Source organism: Gossypium hirsutum, chromosome A09, assembly GCF_007990345.1.
Source record: "Gossypium hirsutum isolate 1008001.06 chromosome A09, Gossypium_hirsutum_v2.1, whole genome shotgun sequence".
NCBI classification, from domain to species: Eukaryota; Viridiplantae; Streptophyta; class Magnoliopsida; order Malvales; family Malvaceae; genus Gossypium; species Gossypium hirsutum.
The window spans coordinates 9368197-9390126 of record NC_053432.1 but is presented as its reverse complement, the minus strand read 5'-3'; the positions used below and the strand labels follow the sequence as shown (position 1 = coordinate 9390126).

General features: G+C 35.3%; 1 non-coding gene across 1 annotated transcript; it reads left to right on the top strand.

The window, feature by feature from the left end:
• Window positions 1-16251: 16251 nt before the first annotated feature.
• LOC121206890 (small nucleolar RNA R71) lies at window positions 16252-16358 on the top strand. The gene has a single exon (XR_005902062.1). It is a non-coding gene; the product is annotated as a small nucleolar RNA R71 (small nucleolar RNA).
• Window positions 16359-21930: the final 5572 nt, after the last annotated feature.

Below are 21930 nucleotides of genomic sequence, written 5' to 3'. Positions count from 1 at the left end.
GGAAGCTGAGACTTCTAGTGTTGGATAGAGGCCTACGGCTAGGGCCAGAGTTAATGGGCCAGTTAGAGCAGGGCCTCCTACTGTTAATCCAGAGGTGCCACCTTGTGCTGATTGTGGAAGAAGCTATAGAAGCGAGTGTTAGAAGAGAATGGGGGCTTGTTTCGATGGTAGGTCTATGTAGCATAGGATCAAGGATTGCCCTCGAATGCTAGGTCGAGTGCCAGTAGTGGGTCAAGGTGGTGCTCAGCCACCAAGGGGTGGTCAGTTGCCGCCAAGGGGTCATGGGCAGGCCAGGGGCAGTAACAGAAGTAGACGTGGATGTGGAGCACCAGGCGAAAATGCAGGCCATTCTGAGGCAAGACAGCCAGCTTTGGTTTATGCTGCTCGTTGCCAAGAAGACAGGGATGCCCCAGATGATAACGGGTATGTTCTTTATATACGAGTTACCTTACACAACATTGATTGATATTGGATCGACACATTCATATGTTTCATGCAATATGACTAAATCTTTGGGTGATATGTTTGAAATTACTGCGAATGAAATGACTATGATCAGTCCGTTAGGGCAGTCTGTAGGAGTAAATAAGTTGTTTAGAAAGGTACCCTTAGTAGTCCAAGGGGTTACCTTTTTAGCGGATTTGATAAAGCTATCTTTTAGCGAATTTGACATAATCTTAAGTATGGATTAGCTGGTGAAGCACCAAGCCACCTTGGATTGCGCTGCAAAGAAAATGGTGTTAAGAATGGTGGAGGATAAGGAGGTGGTGATTGGTGAACGCCGGAATTACTTGTCGAATGTGATTTCAGTGTTGAAGGATGAGAAGTTAGTACGAAAGGGATGCAAATCCTTTTTGGCTTATATGAGTGATACGGAGGCCAAGATCCCTACTATTAAGGAGTTGAGAACAGTTAGGAGATTTCCTGATGTCTTTTTCAAGGAGCTGCCTGGGGTGCCACCCAGCAGAGAAGTAGAATTTAGAATCGAGTTGCTACCTGGTACGACTCCAGTGTCCATCGCTCCTTATCGGATGGCACCAAAGGAGTTGGTAGAACTTAAGGCACAGATTCAAGAATTGTTGGATCAAGGATTCATACGACCAAGTGTGTCTCCGTGGGGAGCCCCAGTGTTATTCATAAAGAAGAAATATGGGACGTTGTGAATGTGCATCGACTACCGATAGCTAAACAATTTAACGGTTAAAAACAAGTACCCTCTACCGAGAATTGATGATCTTTTTTATTAGTTTAGGGGAGCTTCTGTTTTCTTGAAGATTGACTTGCGTTCGGGGTATCACCAATTGAGGGTTAAGGAGACAGATGTTCATAAGACAGTTTCCAAGACTCGTTATGGGCATTACGAGTTCTTGGTGATGCCATTCAGGTAGAAGAATGCACCGGCCACTTTCATAGATCTCATGAATCGGGTCTTCCAACCCTACTTGGATCGATTCGTGGTAGTCTTTATAGATGACATTTTTGTGTACTCAAAAGATGAGGATGAGTATGATGCACACTTAAGGATTGTGTTGTAGACTTTGAGGGAGAAACAGATGTATGCCAAATTCAGAAAGTGTGAATTTTGGCTAAGGGAGGTTACTTTTCTAGGACATGTGGTGCCAGTCAAAGGGATTAAGGTGGATCCCCGAAAAATTGAAGCGCTGTTAGACTAGAAAACACCCAAGTCAGTATCGAAAATTCGAAGTTTTCTGGGCTTGGTAGGATACTATAGGCGGTTTATTGAGGGCTTTTTAGTAATTGCTTCACCCTTAACTAAGTTGTTGAGGAAGGGGGTACCGTTTGTTTGGATGGACAAGCCGCAGGAGAGTTTTTGAAAACTTAAGAAAGTTTTAACTGAGGCCCTTGTATTGATTTAGCCAGTGCCTGGGAAGGAGTTTACGGTTTATAGTGACGCGTCGCGGGTGGGCTTAGAATGTGTATTGATGCAAGAAGGAAAGGTGGTTGCGTATGCGTCACGGTAACTTAAGACTCACGAGGTGAATTACCCAACCCATGATTTGGAGCTAGCTGCGATGGTTTTCACATTAAATATATGGAGGCATTACTTATACAGGGAGAAGTGTATAATTTATTCGGACAACGAGAGTTTGAAGTACCTCCTTAACCAGAAGGAGCTAAACCTTAGGCAGTGTAGGTTGGTGGAATTGTTGAGGGATTATGATTGTACGATTGAATACCACCTTGGCAAAGAGAATGTGGTAGCCAACGCGTTGAGACATAAGGTTCAGTCAGACTTGAGGGCTATGCTCGCCCAATTAAGCTTGTTGGATGATGGTAGCTTGTTAGCTGAGCTTTAAGTAAAACCAGTGTGGGTATGCAGATAAGGAGTAAGCAGTTAGTGGATGAGACTTTGGGTGCTCGTTTTAAACAAGTAGAGAATGGGGAGACATCAGACTTTGGGATAAATAGTGAAGGAGTGTTGTATTTCTGTGGGAGAATGTGTATACCTAAGGACAATGATCTAAGACAGTCTATTCTACGAGAAGCACATAGCAGCCTCTATGCTATGTACCCTAGCTGAAATAAGATGATCAAAACTTGCGGGAGCTTTACTGGTGGCCTGGACTTAAGCGAGAGGTTATGGAGTTTGTAAGTAAGTGTTTGGTCTGTCAAAAGCTAAAGACGGAACATTAGTTACCTTCGGGATTACTTCAGCCAGTGAAGATTCCGCTCTGGAAGTGGGAAAGGATCACTATAGACTTTGTCAGAGTGCTTCCCTTGACGCCTACTAGGAAAGACTCAATATGGGTTATAGTGGATCAGTTAACCAAGTCTGCCCATTTTGTACGGGTTCGCACCAATTACTCATTGCAAAAGCTAGCGAGGTTTATGTGGCGGAGATTGTAAGTCTGCATAGAGTGCCAATCTCCATAATATCTGATAGGGACCCACGTTTCACTTCGCGATTTTGGAAGAAGCTACATGAGGCATTGGGTACTAGGTTGAACCTTAGTACGGCGTTCCACCCTCAAACTGATGGACAGTCGAAAAGGGTGATCCAAGTATTGGAGGATATGCTGAGGGGATGTGTGATTGAGTTTCGAGGTGGCTGGGAGGACTATTTTCCGTTAGCCGAATTCGCGTACAATAATAGCTATCAAGCAAGTATTGGGATGGCTTCGTATGAGGTACTGTATGGGCGAAGGTGTCGAACTCCAACATGTTGGACGGAGTTGGGCGAACGAAGAGTTTTAGGCCCTGAGTTGGTAACAGATACTGAGGATAAAGTGAAGTTTATTCGAGATCGGTTGAAGCAGGCCTCGGATAGACAGAAATCGTATGCTGACCTTAAGCGTCGTGATATAGAGTATGCAATAAAAGACTTAGTTTTTCTTAAGGTCTCTCCGTGGAAGAAGGTATTAAGGTTTGGACGGAAGGGGAAGCTAAGCGCAAGGTTCATTGGGCCATTTCGGGTTGTAAGGTGAGTTGGGCCAGTCGCTTACCAGCTAGAGTTACCTCCTGAACTAAGCCAGATCCACGACGTGTTTCATGTTTCCATGCTAAGGCGGTATCGCTCAGATCCTTCACATGTCGTGGCGGTTGAAGAAATTGAGGTCAGACCAGACCTAACTTTCGAGGAAGAGCTTATACAGATAATTGGTCGAGATGTCAAGGTATTAAGAAGGAAGTCCGTTCCATTAGTCAAAGTACTTTGGCATAATCACAAGGTTGAGGAGGCTACTTGGGAACTTGAGCAAGTGATGCAACGTCAATATCCTCAACTGTTTGAATTAGGTAAAATTTCAACGAAATTTCTTTTAGGCGGCAGAGTTGTAACGCCCCCAAAATTTCGAAATCCTCATTTTTTTTTGGTTCTGATGAAAAATGTGCTAAGTATTTTCGGTTAAGTAGGTAATAGTAGGTCTTGGCTAAGGTTTAAGTTCTAACTGAGGGGAAAAGAAAATTATGTGTTAATAGTTAAAAGGACCTTGTTGGCAAGTAGTTGGGCTTTTAAATAAAGATAGGGGAAAATGGCATCAAAAAGCCTTGCGGAGGAGTGGCTAAGTGACGCCACTTAGGGTGTAAGGAGGCGATGTTAGTGGCTAGCAAGGGATCCAAGGTTCGAATCCTAGCTTAGTATTTTTAGGAGTTTAATTTTGGGCCTTCTAGAAGGTTGGAAGTGGCATGAAGATGGACTCCAAGAGGAGTGTTCAGTAGAGAAATTTGAGGAAAGGATCAAGGGGTTATCAGACAGAAAAATGAGGAGATGAGAAGGGAGGAGAAAGTGGAGCCGAATTGGGAACTTGGGCTTGAGGAGTTCGGCTATAGGGACTATAAATAGGTGCCGAGTGGGAGGTTGTCAGGCTAATGACAAATTTCCCTTTACCCTATTACCAAAAGCCCTCTTCTCTAAAAGTCGAAAACCCTCTATTTCTCTTTTCTCTTCCTTGTGCCGATTTCCATTCTTCCTCTACTTCATTCCTGACTTTTCTTTCTTTTTTCTTAGAGCCAAATAACCCTTTTTTGCCATACAAAAATCATAAAGGGCCGAACACCTCTTTGGCTGACTACCCTTGGTGCAACTACTACTCCTTCTACTTCGGTCAAATCTAGTGTAAGTGTTTGTTCTCCCAATCGGTTTTGCTAAGAATCTGTTACGCTATTCTTCCCTCACTCTTTCTAATCAACTTTGGTAGGAAATTAGTATCGGATCTCGGGTTTTAACTCTCTACCGAATTGCTCCTTAGGTGTTTTGCGGTTTTGGTAAGTATTCCTCTATTATTGACTAAGGTTATCCGAATGATCTTAAGTGAGATAAGGGGCTGAATTATGTTGGATGCTAGTCCCCTAGTCTTTGGGTTTAATGAGTAAGATTAATGCAAATTTAAGGAGTACGTGACCAAGGAAAAGCTATTAGGGATTGGTGTTCAAGGTAAGGTTAAGGTAAGGTTTCAGTTTTTTTGGGGTAAAATATGTATTAAGCATACGATTAATGGAAAGGTGATATCATTTGTAGGTTGGTGACTAAGGGAACCGCAACATGCTTGCTTACCAGGTGTGTACTTACACTGCACACACAAGTAGATCGGCAAAAGCCGAAATGCCGAAATGTCGAAATGTCGAAAAGTCAAAAGTTTGGCTACGGTAGTCTTGCGAGTGCGCAAACACTCATAAGGGGGAGATCGATAGGTTGCCTGGGGCCCATGGGCAATTCCATGGACTTGGGTTGTGAATAGGCCAAATTGGCCAGAATGGGCTAAATAGGCCCGATGGGCTATTGGGCCATAATAGGCAAAAGTTGATAGGTGATGCTATGTGATAGAAAATTTTGTGTGAGCATGAATATAATGTGATTTGGGCCATATAAATGAGATTGGGCCTAATGGGCCATATGAATGTGAATTGCGCCTAATAGCCCATAAGAACGTGAATTGGGCCGAATGGGCCATATAAATGAGATTGGGCCTAGTGGGCCATATGCATGTATGTAGAGGTTTTGGGCTTAGTATATGATGACTACATAAAACTTAATTAAATTGCTAAGACCGTGGACAAGTCATAGGGTTAAGGTGTGGCAACGGGTATATGTATGTATAGGATTGGATTTAGGGGGAGCTTGGCACTTAAGCGGTCTTAATGACTCACCTCCTCTTCTCTGGAGTCCTACCTGGTGCATAGTATTCATTCATCTTAGCTCACGAGATTTGTTAAAGGGCCAATGTAAGTGAAAACCGTAATAAGGGAAAAATTACTGAAATGCCCTTAAGGACGAAAATGACCAAAATACCCCTATGTGTTGAATGTAAGTTTTATGAATATGACATGCATATCTGCTGAATACATATGATCTTCTGCTTCGGTTGCATATGGGATGGGAAATATGGAACGGAGGAAGTATATGAGGATCGCATGGTTGCTTGACAATCGTGGATCCACCGGCGGCTTTTAAGCCCAATATGAGAATGAAAGTAGTTCCGCAACCAGGCTACATGGATGTGTATCGGTTGGGTGGGTCGATATTTATATCGCCACATGATATGTTGGGGGACGGAGCTGGTGCATAGTGGATGGATTATTAGGATGGGATCGTATTGCATTACATTGTATTGCATGTTTGATGTATGGTGTTTATTGAATGCTTGTTACTCGTCGAGGGTTGTACACACTGAGTTTGCGAAAACTCACCCCCTCTTTTATTTTATTTTCAGGTGATACCCAGTAGTCGGTTCGATGTTTGGAGGGACTCTGGGTGGCCAGCTAGCAAGACAACATGGACTTGCGTTTTGTTTTTTTAAAAGCATACGAGATTCTGTTTTATTAAGTACTTTTTAGTCCAAATTGTAATAAGGCTTCCATTTTTTATTATTGGGTTATTACTTTTATGCGATGTAATTCTGAGAGGTTAAACATGGTTTCTTAAATTATAACATGCTATTCTACTTTTCCGCAACCAAATTTTTAAATGATAAGTTTTCTTAAATCAAATGTTTTAGACAAAGCTTTCGCAACTGAAAGGAGAGTTTTCATGAGTTAACTAAGGTTTCATATAGGAGGAAGGGTTTTCAATGAAAACAAGGTTTTGGCTAAAACACCTCAATGTGACGCGCCAGATTCGGCCATAACGTCTAGGCCGAGTTTGGGGTGTTACATATATAATGCCTTATATGTTGGCTTACTTTGGTATGTTTGGAATTGTTGTTGATATAGCCAAATAGTTGTTATTTGGTTGATTAGTAAATGATATATAAATGCATTTGGAAATTAGATAAGTTGTGATGATTTTGGCATAATGATTTGGTATGTTTGAATATGGAATTGAGTGGGTGAAATGTTTGTGAATAGATGTCATTATATGTGTATGAATTGGTATAATTTTGGTTGCCGGTATATGTGTTAAATTGATACCATTTGATGGCTAGGTGTGTTTGAGATGAGGGTGGCAAATTGGCATTGAAAATAGCCTATTTTTGTCCACACGGGTAGTGACACAGGTGTGTGTCTTAGCCGTGTGCAACACACAGTCATGTTACACAGCTGTGTGTCCCCTAGGGTACCCTTTCGAATCAAGGCAGTATACCCTACAGTTTTGACATGGCCTAGTGATAAACCGTAATTTATACATATTTTTACCCCATGCTTAACTCATTTTATGGATTATTTTTCCTTAGAATTGGTGAATTCGATGCTCCTAATGCCTTAATTTTAGGATTTATACTTAGGTCAGCATAGGAGAGCAAAAGGAACGAGAAACGGGCCAAAAATGGAGAAAATGGGCCAAAGTACGTAATCAACATGGCCTAGACTTCCTCACACAGGCATCCCACATGGCCGTGTCAATCTGGCAGAATCGAAGCATGACTCACACGGGTAGAACACACACCCGTGCCATTCTAATAGGCTCGAACACGACCTAAAGTAATCATACACGGGTGTGTCCCTATCGAGCCCAAGTTCACTCCAATTCGTAAAAGGCCACTTTTGAGGGATTGTAGGCATTCCAAAGCCTATAAATACACCTTAGAGGAGGAATAAAATGAACACACACAGGGAGGAAGGAAGGAATTACTCCAAGGAAGCCTATTGATCCATCCCAGAAGCTGGATTCACCATCAAGACTGAAGATCTCTCCTCAATTTCCCCTTTAGAAGTTTTGGGTTTTCTTTATGTTTTGTATTCTTTATTATTCTGAGATGTTTTCTTATTTAGTTATGAACTAAATCCCCTAAATACCTAAGGCGAATGAAACTTAAGATGAATCTTGTTATTATTTTCTGAATTGTATGATAAATATTTAACTTGTTCTTAATTATGTGTTCTTAATTCTTGTTTTGATATCCTAGGATACTGATTCAAGATAAGCTCTTATTCAGATGAGCAAAAGTCCTTGTCTAAGAGTATATTTGTCATAATTAAGCGGAGTTGATTGCACGCCTAAAGATAGGGTGACAAGATTTTGCCGGATTAGGGTGAAACCTAATAAGGGGATCCATAGATCGAGTTAATGCAACCCTAGGGTGTTAATTATAGAAAGGTCTCAATTAGTCAACCTAGGGATTAGACATTATTAGTCTTGAATAGGGATAATAACGTAACTTAGGGATCTCTACGGAACAAGTTAAATGAATAAATAGTCTGATTCAGAGCCAGAATAACAAGTAAAGTCTAGGTGGATTTTTCCTTAGGTGTTGTCTTAATTCAATCGATTTTCCCAAAAGTAATTCCCCAATTTTATTCTCTGTGAGTTCTTAGTTTAGATAATTAGTCAGTTAAAACAAAACCTCCTTATTCTTAGGCTAGATAATAAAAAAACAGTCATTACTAGTACTTTTAGTTCCTTTGGGTTCGACAATTCGGTCTTGCTAAAACTATACTACTATTCGAAAGGTACACTTGCCTACATCGTGATAATAGTTAGTTTCAAGAATGATTAATTATAAATATTTAAAACCTATCACGAAATCACGCGATCACCTAGACACACGGGTGTATCTATTGGCCTTGTGAGACATATAGCCTTGGCACATGGGCGTGTGTGGCCATTTCAAAAGGTACACGGGTTTGACACACGGGTGTGTGGTCCACCGTGTGACCAAGTCAGTAACTTCTCTAATTTTCCCTCGGCAATGGTACACTGGCGTGTCTCCGGCCGTGTGATGCAAGTCAGTATGTATGCCCTATTTTCACACAGCCTGTGACACGGGCGTGTCTGATAGCCGTGTGAGGAACACGGTCTGTTCACACAGGCATGTGACCCTTAAATGTTTGAAAATTTTCTAAGTTACCCAAAGTTTGCAAATGTTATCGGTTTAGTCCCGAACCACTTCTAAGCATGTTTTAAGGTCTCGTAGGACCTTATAAGGGACAATGTGATTCATATGAATGGATTTTGATTAATGTTGCATAAATGTATGTGAATGCATTGTGTTATTCAGTAATGCCTTGTAATCTTATTCTAGTGTTGGATACGGGTAAGGGGTGTTACAGGCTTCTCAAATATCCCCACACTTAAACGTTTTCTTGTCCTCAAGCAAAATCCTCAACTCACAATTAAAATTAATCTTTCTTAACTTATAATTCTCATCAATGATGTTTCGTCATAATTCACAAATAATAATACATTGATAATTCAATTAAAAGAGCACTAAAGATCGACAAGAATCGACATCCTGACTAAAGATTAACTCAAATCACTCAAAGTGTTTAAGGTTCAATAATAAGCACTCAATAGTCAAACATGAAAAGTCATTACCATAGGCTTGCATGAAAATCAAATCTCCACCACTATAAAATGATATGATACACAAATCAAAAGGTCTTTAATAGGTTGTAATGGGGCTTAGGTTAAGGGTGTGGAAAAAGGCTGAAAAAGTTGGTTAAAATTGAGATCGAATTGATAAATTACCAAACTAGAAAAATAAACAAATGCTGAATTAAAAAAAATAATTACATCAATTGAAAACTATTCAAGAATAAAAATGAGCTTCTTCTCAAAATATGAATTTAACTGTTCAAGCTCAATCAACATAAAACTAAATAATGATCAATATTTTTTTATTATATTTTTTTCTATTTTTTTCTTCTTTTTGTTTTTTTGAGAACAATAAGAAATAATTCAGCAAATCAAACAAAAGAGCACAATTAGACAACTAATCAAATCAAATCTCCACAAAAAGGAGTCAATAAAATAGGAAAAAGTGTCAACAAAAAAAAGAGTTATGGGTTAACATTAATGGGTAAATCAAGAAACGGTGTGTTAGGCTCAACGGGGTTCACTAAGGGTTAATTATATAGGTAAGCTTTTTATGGGATAAGTGGGTTAAAACCTAAGTGCTTTTATCATCTCAGTATATCAAATCAAAAGGTGTGGTCTCGACATGTATAATCGAGTAAGTTCTAGAATAATAAATCAAATTGACACACTCATAACCAATAATAAAATGAGCAAGAAAAATGTAAGCTCTAAAGGCTCAAAATCTCACAAAAAAATCATGGTTTTTGATGTCAAACTTGTAAATTTAAAACTTTAAGATAATACCTCAATTCAGGGAAACAACCTAAAATTTTTAATTCTGAAAATAAACTTATCATGCTTGATTCTCTCATGCCTTAAAGTTTAAAACAACCAATGCAAAAATATCTATGAATTTAATCCAAAACACATCAATAAAAATCACAAATCGATAAAAATTCATTCTAATAGAGGTATGAGAAAATTACTTAAACACAAGACATAATTCAGGGATTTTCTAATAATTATATAAATAACCTCCAAACATAGATAATCACAGTATAAACAGAATATCATAAGAGAGGGAGAAAACTGAAACTGCCTTGAATATTGGATGAAATTACCAGAATGGTTAAAAGAGGAATTGTAGACAAATCTAGTTGTAGTGAATGATTTCTAGCAAACTAATAAGAAAATAAACACAAATAGTAAAGATTAAACGGTTATAACTCGATTAGAAACAACCATAAAAATATATTTCAAAAAATAATAATTAAAATAAGTTTAAGAAAATAAATAAAAAAATAAAGAAACTAAAACAAATTAAAAAGAAAGATAAATAATAAAAAATAAAAAAATAATAAACTCAATGATATCAATAAACTTAAAGGTAATTGTAATAATAATACTAAAAATAATAAAACTAGTAGAAAAATTGAAATAAATTTAAAATATAAGTATAAGAATAAAATAAAATAAAATAAAATAAAATAATTAGAAAAACAAAAATAAATAATATAACAAATAGTAATAAATAAAATAAAATAAAATAAAAGGTGTAGCTTAGTTAGGGAAGAAGAAAAAGACAAATTGAGAAACGAGTTCTAGGGTTTCTATAATAGCCCGTTTTTCAGTGGTGCTGGAAACAGTGGTTTCGGACCACCAAATCTGACAAGTAAGTTTTTAAATATTATATTTAATATTTACGAGTTAATTTTGATTTTAAAAAGGTTTTTGATATGATTTTTGTTTTATAAGCGATTTATTAAGTTCAAGTGGTATGGCTCTAAGGTCAAGTAGTTTTGAAAATTGAGGTATTGAGACCTCATTTTTTATAAACCAAGCTGTTTTTATAAATATTTATGGAGTTTAATTAAGGTGATATTAAAGTTTCGTTGAAAAATTTTATCGTTTCAATAATTAATTAAGTAAAAAGGACTAAATCGCGTAAAGTACAAAATTTAAGTTCTAATAGCTAAAGGTATTAAATAACTATAAAAATTTAAATTGGAATTCCATATATGGAAATTATGCCATTAGAGTTGGTAGTGGATGATAATGGTTTGACATTATTGAAATTTTTGGCTGGTTTTCAAGGTTAAATAAGTAAATAATTAATAAATGTTAATAATTAAAGAAACAAAATGACACATGCATCTTTATTTTTGTTTCTTCAACCGAATAGCAAAATAAGAAAGCAGCCATGGATGCAACTTCATTCTGCCATCCCTATTTGTGCTTGCATGTGAGTATTTTTCGTTCGTTTTTAATAATTTTTATGTTTTTGAGATCGCTGCAACTAGGTCCAACTAGCCTGTACCTTCGATTTTGAAATTGTTAAATATTTTGAATGTTTCCATTGATGAATCTTGTGGTTTTTTTATGTTAGATGATGAATTTGGGTTGTTGATTTATATTTAAAAGTATTTTGCTAAGTGATTTTGATGAATTTTTTGATTAGGGACTAATTTGATAAATTAATAAAAGTACAAGGATTTAATGTGAAATTATTGCATAAATGGGTTTTTTTTATACCATGAACATTCAGCTAAGCTCAATTCTGGTTAAAAATGGTTAATTTACATGTTTTGGGAAAGGGACTAAATTGAATAAAATTAAAACTTTAGGGGTAATTTTGTAAAAGTGTCAAAAATGGTCAAATTGTATGAAATGAATTATTTTATTGTCTAAATTAATATATTGAATGAAATTATTAATTTAGATCAAGATTGGGTGGAAACTCAAGGAAAATGGAAAATTTCAAAAATGCTCCTAAACTTTGGTATTTTTACAATTTAGCCAAGTAAGTTCGTATGAACTATACTATGTATATTTTTGATTAAATTTAATGTTATTATATGAAATTTTATTGAAAATGAATCGATATATATATATATATATGTTATTATACAATTTGGCTTATAATGAAACGAGGGAAATTCAACAACACACAACGACTATCGAGTTCCTTTTGAACCTTAGGAATATTTAGGATACAAATGACATGCCATTATATGTTATCATGTTTTGGGTGCTGGTCCTGTACGTTCTACCAGTGGCTGAGTTTTCCGGCATGTGTTGCTGTTACTTGTCAGCTTGTGTGAGCAGCACTGTGTAGTTACGTCTTGACCGTTAGCTTGTGTGAGCAAACCCAGTGATAGCTTGAGAGTAAGCATCTATATGAGATATGAGATAGAGATGGTTTTGACCATGTGTTGGCACATAGTGTACGAGATTCCCCACGTATCTGATATTATTCTAAGTGGTTCAATGAGAAATGTGTTGTTACGAGATGATATGAGTTCGATACGAACTAATATAGGTATATACATGAAATACATGGAAATGATGGTACATGATCTATTGATATATTAAAATGGATGTTATATGTATATAATGAAACGGTAAGATAATGATATGTATCATGACATATACATATATGAATATCTTTGATATGTTGATACACGGTAATTATGTAAGTTGAGACGAGTAATGAACTCAAGTGTGACATGTTGAGAAAATAAGGCTATAAATGTTGAATTTATATGAAATATGTTCAAGTATGCTAACATGTGTTGCTATTTGATGCTTAGGCAAGTGCCAAGCTATTGGTTGAATGGTATTATGTTTACTTATAAGTCGTACTGAAATGGTAAGTGCTCAAATGAATATATGCTTGTACTCATGAAAAAGTGGTAAGGTTTAAATTATGCAAATTCTTATGAAATGGTTTATCATGTGATTAATTATAAAAGAGCTATATTTAAATGCATTAGCTTGTGGCTATGGTTGATGATATGCTTGTGTCTTGTGTATTACGCATATGAAATGAGTGATGAAAAAGGGAATGATGAGTTGAATTTATGATGTTAATTAAGCTAAAGAAAGTAAATGTAACGGAAAGTAATGACATGCAAAAGAAAGGAAGAAAATTGAAAGAGACTTAAAGTTTTTATAAAATCCTACTTTGTTAGGAATGATAGGTATAAGTGATGTTGTGGAATTATGCAATTTGTGAATTGTTGAATTTGGCTTCATGAATAGTGTGGTATCGATATATGATTATTCTTGAATTGTATAAATTTCATATTTGAAATGGATAGATATGACTAAAGTTTATACAAGCTTACTAAGCATTCATTGCTTATGTAGTTATTTTTCTTTACTTTTTAGACTATCGAAAGCTCGATCAGGTTGGAAGCTCATAGGAGATTTATCACACTATTCAGTGATTATATCGGTAGATGTTGATGTCTTGGTTAATGTTATAATGGCATGTATAGGTATTTTGGCTAATGTTGGCCTATGTGCTTTGGTTGTGGAATTGACCATTTGGTTAGTTTGCATCTTGGCCTTGTGTTGGTAAAATGATATACATTATAAGGTGTATATATGTAGCCTTGTAATGGTTGACATATGTCTTATTATAGTTGAATGATGGTCGATAGAAAAGTAGTTGAATGTGCATATTAGATATGACATATAACTTGTTATGAATTGGTGTTTTGCCAAAATAAGCATACATGTGTTTTGAAGCTAATTATTATGTGGTACAGTTGGTACCAAATGGTATGTTTCGGTAAGTGATTTACATGTTGTTTAATGATGTAAACTTAGTTAGAAGTTAATCAATTATTTTGGCCAAATTGAGTACATGGTTATACATATTTTAATGTTGTCATTTGGGGTGCCTTTAGGCATATTGGTTGAATGTTAATAAACCATATGTGTTTGGCTTGATTTTGCATGATTTTCGTGCATTTTGAGGACTTATGTACATGTGCAAAAGGGATTATAGGTACATGTTGAAAAGGGTGAGAAAAATGGCTTGTAAAATAGCTTATTTTCATCCACACAGGCAGAGACACAGGCATGTGTCTCAGTCGTGTATGACACATAGCCAGGTAGCACGGCTGTGTGTTCCTGTAGTTTTCAAAGGGTTTCAAGTCAAGTTTTACACGGCCTAGCACACGGCCTGACACACAGGAATGTGAGGTTATTTCGAAGGGTACACGACCGTGTAACCCCTGCAGTCGTAAATTTTCATCTTTTCCCTGAAATTTTTATATGTTTTTGGTTTAGTTCCAATTTGTTTCTAATGTGTTTTTAGGGCCTTGAGGGCTCGTATAAGGGACTATGTATGCTATTGATTGGTTTTGCTGTGATTGATGATATAAATTAAATGTTTTAAAAAAAATTATAGTTTTGAAATGTAAACTCTGGTAATGCTCCATAACCCTATTTCGACAACAGATACAGGTTAAGGGGTTACAGTTTGGATCCATTTATTCTAGCAGTACCTTATCACCAACCTTAAATTGACTCGTTCTATCCAAATGCCTATCATGGCGTCTCTCTGGCTTTGCATCGTGTATTCCTGGTTTCTCCTTGATATGTGTCCGCAATTTGTCTAGTTCATCGACCTATAACATTCATTCTTCATGAGTAATTCTATTTTTGTCACATGGATTGGAACGTGACTCTTTACATTTGTTTCGATGGGTTTCTTGTAAATAAGGTTAAGCCACATGGTTACTCATATTAACAAAACTTGTAAAATCATTTCAATCACTAAATGTCTTAATAGAATCACGAGCTTGGAGAGTAATCGTTTCATCACCTACACAAAGTAATAATTCACCTGTACCAAAATTAATAATAGTTCTAGTAGTTGCTAAAAAGGGCCAACCTAGAATCAAAGGTGCATCACTATCCTCATCCATGTCTAAAACAACAAAATCAACTGGCAAGATAAATTTCTCAATTTTTACAAGAACATCTTCAATAAGGTTCTATTTGCTAATTGAATACTCATCCTAGTTTGTTTGGGTTTCTCAAGACCTAATTGCTTAAACAATTTATAAGGCATGATATTAATACTAGCCCTTAAATCAACCAAAGCATTATTAACATTCAACCTACCAATTAAACAAGGAATAGTAAAACTCCATGTATCTTTCAATTTTGTTGGGTTGTTTATTTTGCAAAATGGCTGAGCAAACTGCATTTAGTTCCATATGCGACAAATCATCTAACTTTCGTTGTTTGCCAAAAGCTCCTTTAAAAATTTAACAGAATTAGGCATCTATGAAAGAGTTTCAATAAACGGTAAGTTAATATGAAATTTTTTCAGAAGTTTAAGAAATTTACCAAATTTTTCATCCGTGAGGTCTCTCTTCATCGTGTTAGGATATGACACTCGAGGTTTATATTCTTTACCAACCTGTTTTTGCTCATTTTGGCTTACCTCAACCTTACCATTACTTAACACAATTTCTTGCCTCGATTTTGGTTCAGATTCAACTAACCCTTCTTCATCTCGCATAGGAATTGCATGAAGTTGCTCTATTGGGTTAGTTTCGGTATTGCTAAGCAAACACCTTGTGGTCATTTTGAAATCAACTTCGCAAGTTGACCGATTTGGTTCTCAAGCCCTTAAATTGATGCTTTTTGATTTTTAAGCTCTACTTTAGTGTTCTGAAAATAGGTTTCTGACACTGAGATAAACTTTATCAATATCTCCTCAAGGTTCGACTTCTTCTCTTGTTGGTAAGGTTGTTGAAAGCCTGGAGGGGATTTTGCTCTTTGATTTTCTTGACCACCCAAGAGAAATTGGGATGGTTCCTCCAACCTACATTGTAGTAATTACTATAAGGGTTATTTTGAAGCCTAGAATTATTACCCATATAATTGATTTGTTCATTCTCTGTGCTAGAAGCGAAGGGTAAACATTCTAGATTGTTCATTCCACCTCTATTTGTATCGCATTGCATCATCAGATATACTTGCGTAGAAACATAAAAATTTTCAATTTTCTTATTTAATTGGTCTACCTGATTCGGTAACATGGTGACCAGATCTAGATTGAAAACACCAGCTACTCTATTCAGCTTCGTCCTCATGACTTGCCACTGATAATTATTTAGTGACATCTCTTCTACAAATTCATAAGTTACTTTGGTGTTTTATTATTCAATGTACCACCGGTTGCTGTGTCGATCAACTGTCTAGTTAAGGGATTCAAGCTGTTGTAGAAGGTTTAAACCTGTAGCCATAAAGGTAACCCATGGTGAAAGAAACGTCTCAATAATTCCTTATACCTCTCCCTTGCATCATATAGGGTTTCTAGGTCGATTTGAATGAAGGAAGAGATATCATTCCTTAATTTTGCCATCTTAGCTTGTGGGAAGTACTTCAATAGGAATTTCTCAGTCATTTGATCCCATGTAGTGACAGAACCTCACAATAAAGAATTCAACCACTGTTTAGCTTTGTTCCTCAGTGAGAAAGGGAATAACCGTAGGCAAATGGCGTCGTTAGAAACGCCATTTATCTTGAAAGTATCATAGACTTCCAGAAAATTAGCCAAATGAGTATTTGGATCTTCGTCTTGCAAACCATCGAACTGAACAAATTGTTGTACCATTTGAATAGTGTTCGGCTTCAGTTTGAAATTATTCACAGCAATAGTGCGTCTCACAATACTTGATTCAGGCCCAGTTAGAGTGGACTTGGCATAATCGTACATAGTATAAGGAGCAGGATCTAGATTTGCAACAACTGCAGGAGGTAGCAAATTATTCTAATTATCACCCATCTTCTCAGTCATAATAATAATATCCTCTTGCTCGTCTACTATACTCTGTCGACTCTACCCTACTTCTCTACAATTTCTGAAAGTTATACTTTCAATTTCGTTTTCAAATAGTAATGGTCGGATGGGTTTCTTCTAGTCATAAACTAAAGGAACCTGTCAGAAGCAAATAAAAGAAAAGAAAAATTAGAATGCAAAAATTAAACTAAAAATAAAAATGGCTACATTAATAAAAATCGAGTGTTCCTATATTTTAGTCCCTGACAATGGTGCCAAAAACTTGATGATCACCAAACTAACTATAATTGCTACAAAGGCAAGCGCACCTATTGAGCAATAGTATAGCTATGGTGAGTAGGGAATATCATATCTATGAGGACTAAAAGTACTAGTAATCACCGTTTTTCTATTATTTAGCAGATAAATTGGAGTGATTATTTTTAATCTAAATTTAATAATCTAATTTAACTAAGAACGCAGCAGAGAATAAAATAGGAAAATAATCGACAATAACCAAAGAGAAAGACAATACCCAGGAAAGAATCCACCTAGACTTCACCTATTATTTTGAATTTGAATTAAATGATTTATTCACTTGTGTCTTGATCTATAAAAATCCCTTAATTATGTTAATATCTCTTTCGAGAGTAAGAACAACTAACTCTAGGTTGATTAATTAAAATTTCTTTCAAATTAAAACCCCTATTGTCACATTAACTTGATCTATGGATTCCCCTATTAGATTTGACTCTATTCCGGTAGATTTATGTTGTCCTATTTCTCGGATTACATGCAACTCCACTCAGTTATGCTAGATCTACTCTTAAACAGAGACTTTTTCTCTATTGAAATATGCACATTAAACTTGAATTAATATCTCAGAAATATTAAAATAAGAAATAAGCATACATAATTGAGAACAAGAATCAAGTATTTATTGTGTAAATCAAAAATCAAATAATAAGATTTATCATAGGTTTCATATTCCCTAGGTATCTAGGGAATTTAGCTCATAACCCTGAATAGAAACATCTCAAAATTAAGATAACAACAAGACATAAAGAAACTCAATAAAACTTCGAAGAAAATTAAATGGAGATGTTCAATCTTGAAGGAGATCTGCTTTTGAGTTGATTCCGATGGAGTTCTTCGCATGTTCTCTTCAATCTTCTCTGAGTGCCCCCGTTAGGTCTTCTTCTAATTGGTATTTATAGACTTTAGAATGCTCAAAAAGCCTAAAAATTGGGTTTTTCCGCATATTTGGGAAGCAGGGTGTAATATCGACATGGGCTATCACATAGGCGTATGGTTAGTCCGTGTGGCTCACAAGGGCATGTGGCCAGCCCGTGTGGATTCTGTAAACAACTCTATTTGTCCAATTTTGACTCATTTTTCACTCATTTTGCTCCCAAATGCTCTCCTAAGTATAAAGACATGAATTTAAAGGATTAAGAGTATCAAATTCACTAATTTAGATAATTAATCATCCAAAAAATGCATCAAGAATAGGATTAAAAATATGTTAGTTTTATGGATTATCAGGTGCAAAATAGGTTTTCTTTCATTTACAGTCAACTTGCTTTTTCCTACTATTGCAGATGACATTATAAGGATGGTCAATAGAGAATTGCATTGTTTGTTTGATGGATATTCTGCAATTGTTGAGGGAAATCTTCACATGAACATTGAAGTTGAATCTAATTTTCCTACTAGAGCTCCAAGTTTAACTGAAAATGAAATAGATCAAGTAAAACCGAAGATAGTCTTAGTCATGCAACAATATATGAAGAAAAAGCAACATGTTGGCTTGGAAAGTAAATCTGAGTTGGATAGATATTTGGGAGAAGATTGTGAAAATAATTCAGATTCATTTGGTTTGTTATTGTGGTGGAAAGTTAATAGTCCAAGATTCTTAATTATTGCACAAATGGCTTGAGATGTGTGATCCGTTCCTATCTCAACCACTACATCTAAAGTGCTTTCAGCATGAGTGGACGTGTTCTAGATAATTTTAGAAGTTCTTTGACTCCTTCTATGGTTGAGGCTTTGGTTTGCACACAAGATTGGCTTCAAAGGTTAAAAGATCCTATCAACCTTGAGGAGTATGTGGAGGAACTTCAAAATATAGATGACGGTAAGGGACTAACTTTAATTCAAAAGGTTAATTGCTTATTTTATTTAATTTTATAAACATTCTCACAATTTAACTAACATTTTTCTCTTTTGATATTTATTAGAATTGTCACAGTTATCGGAACATGAAGATGGTAACATGCTTAACTACAACTCACAAAATTGAATGTTTATTTTTAGTTTTTCTAGTAAAGATTTTCGTAATTTAAGAATACATTTTTATTTTTGTTATAGAATTGTCGGTACTATCTACAATGTTCAAAGAAGATGAAGCTTGAAGATAGTTTGATTTTAACTTTTTGGAATAAAAATTTTGTTAATGCTTATGAAAACTTCAACCTTGCATTTGCTTTGTTTTGGTCAAAACAATTGGTTAAACTCTGGATTTTGTTGTGCAGGACACTTGAATTTATTTTTTTGAATTCGAGTCTTGGAGTGTCACACCATGACCAACTATATCATACATTTGGTGTATCATTTTGTTATATCATATTTTGTGTAGTAGTGGCATGCATCCTTGTATCATGCTTTCGGTATATCATTTTGTTATCTTGTATATAAGATAGTTCTTGATGCATAATTATACACTATGTAAATATAATTATGCGTGTGGTGTAATAGCTTAGGTAGTTGACTCGAATTACGGCCACAGTGATCATGTTGCAACGTTATATATAGTTATTTTGCATGCCTAAAATAATTCTTTACATGTAATTATTTAGTAAATTATATTATTTATGTAGTTAAATAATATTGTACTTCGTCTACTAGTTAAATAACCTGCCCATGTAAACACAATATTGAGTATAAATAATAGGATTCGTTAACTCGACTCGAAAGTTTTTGACTCGATTCGACTCGATTTGAAAAAAAAATTAAAATTGAGTTCGATTGCTAAAATAGGATTCGTTAACTCGACTAACTCAATGGTTTTTAACTTGATTCGACTCAACTCGACTCGATCGAATACTCAACCCTACTCACGAGATCTTTGATTCATGGCTTCCAAAGTAAATTTCAAAATTTACATCTCAAAATTTTATAAAATCATGGGATTATAGATCATATCCAAGTCATATATAAAAAACCACATGCACCATCATAAATATGCACAATAGGATCTTGATTTCAAATATATGATTATCATGTTATATACTCAAATATATGATTATCATGTTATATATTCTCACTAGAAAATTTCATACTAGAATAATGATCTTATTATATAAGCCAATGCTTTCCGCTATTCTAAATTAACTAGAAACATTAACCATGCATACGTATATGACTTATTCCATTTCTAGTTAATACCACTTCTAGTCCAAACTTTATAATATGGAATAAAAATGTGCAATCATATATAAAACCCATTTAGGTTAAGGTTATTTAACAAAAACAACCAAAATTATTTGTATTATATGATCATCTACAAACTTTCATTTTTAAAAATGAAAATAATGTCTCATCAATATAATCCAAATGCTAGTTACTAATATTATGATCTAAATAAAGAAATAATTTCATATCGCAAATTAAATATGTCATAAAAAAGAAGGAATACTTTTGTACTAAAAATTTCACTCACAAATTAGATGAAACAAATTGATTTTCTATTCTCCAAATATATTTTCTATTTATAATGCACTAATAAGTGCCTAAATGACACTTTAAAATGATATCACTTTTCAAGTTGCACTTTTCTTATTTCAAGAAATCATTTCAACTCAACCTTTTGAAAGTAATTATTGGATTTAATAATACAACTTTTTAGTTTGGGAAAGCTCTTGTAACACCCCAAACCCGGCCTAGACGTTATGGTCAAATCTGGCTATGCCACATGATAGTGTGTTCGAAAACTAAATTATTACAATAAAATCATTTCCATGTTATTACCTATCTTTATCTATTATTAGTTCGAAGGGAAATCGTTTTACTTATTTAAAACATTTGCTTTAAAACGTTTCTCATTGCGGAAGCTTTTAAAACAAAGCAGTTTAAGTAATCGTGAGTTTAGAAAATACATTAGCTTTTTTAAAATCAAACTTCCTATGAGTACCAGTTATAATTCCACAAAAAAAAACTCAAATTTAAGAAAAAGCCCCAAGAGTCCTCAAATTACATCCCAATAATAATAAAACCATAAACATAAATTATAAAAAACGTAAAGTCCAAAAATTATGGTCACCGTCGAGTCCTCTGTCGCACCGATCCGTCTAGGCCTGGGGATTACCTGTGCACATTAAACAGAGAGGGGTAAATTTACGTAAACTCAGTGTGTAATCCCACAGAAAACAAACAATAGTAGACACAGTGCATAGTTAGATACAGTTTTGGGCCTAAGCTCCTTTCAGTATCAGTAACAATTTGGGCCTTAGCCCATCTCAATACAGTATCAAATATGCAGTTGTAACACTCCTAACCCGTATCCGTCGCCGGACTAGGGTTAAAGGCATTACCGGAAAAATTGAAACATTTAACATTCATTTCACAAATATTATAGCATCAAAGATCAAACATGTAACACCCTAAACCCAGCCCAGACATTACGGTCGAATCCGGTGTGTCACATTGAAGCGTTACTCTATAGGTCATGTATTATCTAAAGTCTTTCTTAGTGATTTAAAGGGTTTTTTTCGTTATAGATTAAAGTGAATGGAAGCCGTGCACCAGGTAGGATGCCGGAAAAAGAGGAGGTGAGTCTATTAGACTGCTTAAGTACCAAGCTCTCCATGGATCCACTCCTAGACATGCACACAACCATTGCCACACTTTAACTGACTGATTGTTCAGGAAAAACCATTTCATTTTAAGCCTTTGAAAACACTTATTAATTTTTGAAAACGTTTTCATTTTGGAAGCTTTGTCTTGTTTCACGATATTTGAAATCAGGTAATCTCTTTTAAAAACGTGCCCTAGAGCTATTCAGTTTCAAACATTTAAATCCATATCATGCCTAAGCTAATAATCATACTAAAGCAATTAAAAATAATTAAAGCGGCCTTATTACAACTTA